Source organism: Bufo bufo, chromosome 5 (genome assembly GCF_905171765.1).
Source record: "Bufo bufo chromosome 5, aBufBuf1.1, whole genome shotgun sequence".
NCBI lineage: Eukaryota > Metazoa > Chordata > Amphibia > Anura > Bufonidae > Bufo > Bufo bufo.
The window spans coordinates 453,712,708-453,715,658 of NC_053393.1; the positions used below are offsets into that span (position 1 = coordinate 453,712,708).

At 44.9% G+C, this 2,951-nt stretch overlaps 1 pseudogene; it reads right to left on the reverse strand.

Annotated features, from left to right (window-relative positions):
- Positions 1–694: 694 nt before the first annotated feature.
- On the reverse strand, positions 695–1,594 carry LOC121002859 (annotated as a pseudogene).
- Positions 1,595–2,951: the final 1,357 nt, after the last annotated feature.

Genomic DNA, 2,951 nt, shown 5'->3' on the forward strand with positions numbered 1-2,951 from the left:
ATCACTGCACACTTTACTTATTTGGGCAGTCACAGGGCCAAAACTGACCAAATAACTCAAGTGTGAACTCAGCCTTACAGGTCAATGTTAGCACCAAGAAGAAGTGCACTCCTTTTACACCGTCGGCAGCTGATTCCACATAGATGTGAACAGAACCTGTTCTATTAAACGCTTATACAAGTAGAGCCCCCCAACAGAGTTTTTGTGTTGAGGTAACTGATTATTTTGCCCTTCCTCTGATACATCAGAACAATAACCCCCAAAAAACGGATCCTGTCTGTGGAGCATCCGTCTTCACTCGGTCAGCATTTGGTCAGTCATCCATCAGTATTGCTAATGCCCAAAAAAACAGGAGTGGATCCAAAACAGAGATGACACTTGAATGGAATAGTTGCATGTCTTCTGTGTTTTGTACCCGCTCCTGCTTTTGGCTACCAAATCACAAGCTAATTCTTTTTTTTTTTTTTTTTTTGAACATGGGGGGAAAAAAAAACTTTATTTAACAAACAGGATATTACCACACATAAAATACAACACAGAAGGGGCAAAACCACAAGATTTAAAAGACAAACTGAAAAAACAAAGTGCTTCATCAACAAGAATGGATTGATGACCAGTGTCAGGGTGACCACGATGGCTGATAACTGGAGGAAAGTCCAGAAAACAAGCCAACTCCAGCTCATTCCGTGACGAGCTAGGTTGCTGATAAGTGGATTCTAAAGTGTCTGAAGAAATGCCAGTAAAGACATTGGAATAAATTGTCCACTTCCTCCAACGTGATCTCGTCCTTTGATTTATGAATATCATTCCATAAAGTCTTGAAGTCCTCTGCATGGCTGGCATAAGAAATTTCCATGGGAGGTTCAACGGGCAGAGAGAAAACAAGCTCTGAGGCCGACACTGATCCAGACACGTCATACCCGGCCCACGTCGCTGCTAGCCACATAAGGTCCTGAGAACTGATCACCAGCTCACCCAAACAGTCAAAGTTTCTTTAGAACCACGTCTCTACGATAGCTGTGAGCACCTCTGAGCCATTATACAGGACAAGCGGGAGGCAAGTAGATGTCTTTGGTAACACCTCCAATAGATCGTCCTCTGTGTACATCCCGCAGAACCAACTTGTCCACACAATCCGGTCCTCTGTGCTTACTTGGTGAGTGGAGGCTTGGATGAAATCTGTATGACCACAGCCATTGGATCTCTGTCATTTCCTTTGAGTCCAGGTAAACAGGAAAATTTGGCTTTTAGGTTCAGCTCTGAGCCCACTTCAATAGCAAGACCCTTCTGCTTCTCGGCAGCTATGTGGGCAGACAGGTGCTTGGAATACTCTTTCTGTATGAGAAATTATACATTGGTGTCACGCTGTACAGAGTCCATTGTTTTTGAAGGAGCAAAGCAGCCTGTGCCAGATCAAGAGTTTCCTCCAAGGGGGTGCACTGCAGGATTTTTCTTTTAGCCAGCTTCGCAATGCAGATCATCAACGTGCAGAGGTCAAGCTTCTGGACGGATACCTCAAGCTGTGAAAATGACTTCTCCTTCGTGCCGATGACCTACTTCTGGGGGTTAACACCCCATCGGTTAGTGTTTGCATATCCTTGCGATAAATGATGTTCCCGTTCACTGACTGTAAACAGAGATATTGACAGACAAACGTATCAAACTCTAGGCACCACATCTCCAGTCCCCTGACCAGCCAGATTTATCAGCATCTGTTCCAGGACATGAAGCAGTGGAATGACATTGTTCATCCCGTAGTCCTGGCGACTGACAAATAACGTGGCCTCCTCAAAGGGCCTGAGCAAACGGCAGGTGTCACACATGAGCTGCTACTGGCTGACATCAAAGTTACACAGGGGACTACTCCTGTCCGCTTGGATCATCAACAAATTGTAGATAGCCTTTCTCTGTTCGTACAGTTGGTCCAACATATGGAGGGTGGAATTTCAATGGTTGGAAATGCTGCATATCAGCCTATGTTGGGGATGCCGTTCTGCCGCTGCAGCTCAAGGAGGGTGTGTTTGTGGTGTACGAGTGGCTGAAGTGCATGCAAAGTTTCCTGGCCATTTTTAGGATGTCTTGCAGATGGGTGGTAGACTTCAGGAACCTCTTGACAACCAGATTGAACACGTGTGCCATGCAGGGCGCATGGCTCAGCCCTCCTTGACGCAGCACTGACACCATGTTATTCCCGTTGTCGGTCACCATGGTTCTGATTTTGAGTTGTCACATAGGAAGCCAGGATTCAATTTCTTGATGACGGCCACGGAGCGGTTCCTCCTCTGTGTGGCTCAGCTTGCCCAGGCAAACCAGGTGCAGAACAACGTGAGAGTGATGAGAGGGGTCGCACATGGCTTGCATACACTACATGCCTCCAACATAATTGTTGGATCTCTACATGAAAATAATGTATTTGATGTAAATTGCGAGAGGAGCATAGCTGGAGACATTGACTTCACAAGAGATACAGAGCAGCGGAGTTTGCTTTGAAATTTTAAGTTTCAACACTGTGTAATTCAGCCCATACAGCAAACGGAGGTCACCCATCAATGTTTCCAAAAACAGTCAGTTTCACATAACACATTTCACCACTACATAATTCGGGCCATACCGCAAAAGGAGGTGTACAAAAAAAAAAACTGTGTCACATAAAGAACTTTACCACTAAGTAAGTTGTTCCATACCGCAAAAGGAGGTGTACATTCACCCATATATTTTCCGGAAAAAAGCCAGTCTCAGATAAAGAATTTCACCACTAAGTACTTCTGTCCATACCGCAAAAGGAGGCATACATTCACCCATACATTTTCTGGAAAAAAGCCAGTGTCACATAAAGAATTTCACCACTAAGTAAGTCGGTCCATACCGCAAAAGGAGGTGTACATTCACCCATACATTTTCCGAAAAAAAGCCAGTGTCACATAAAGAATTTCACTACTAAGTACTTCGGT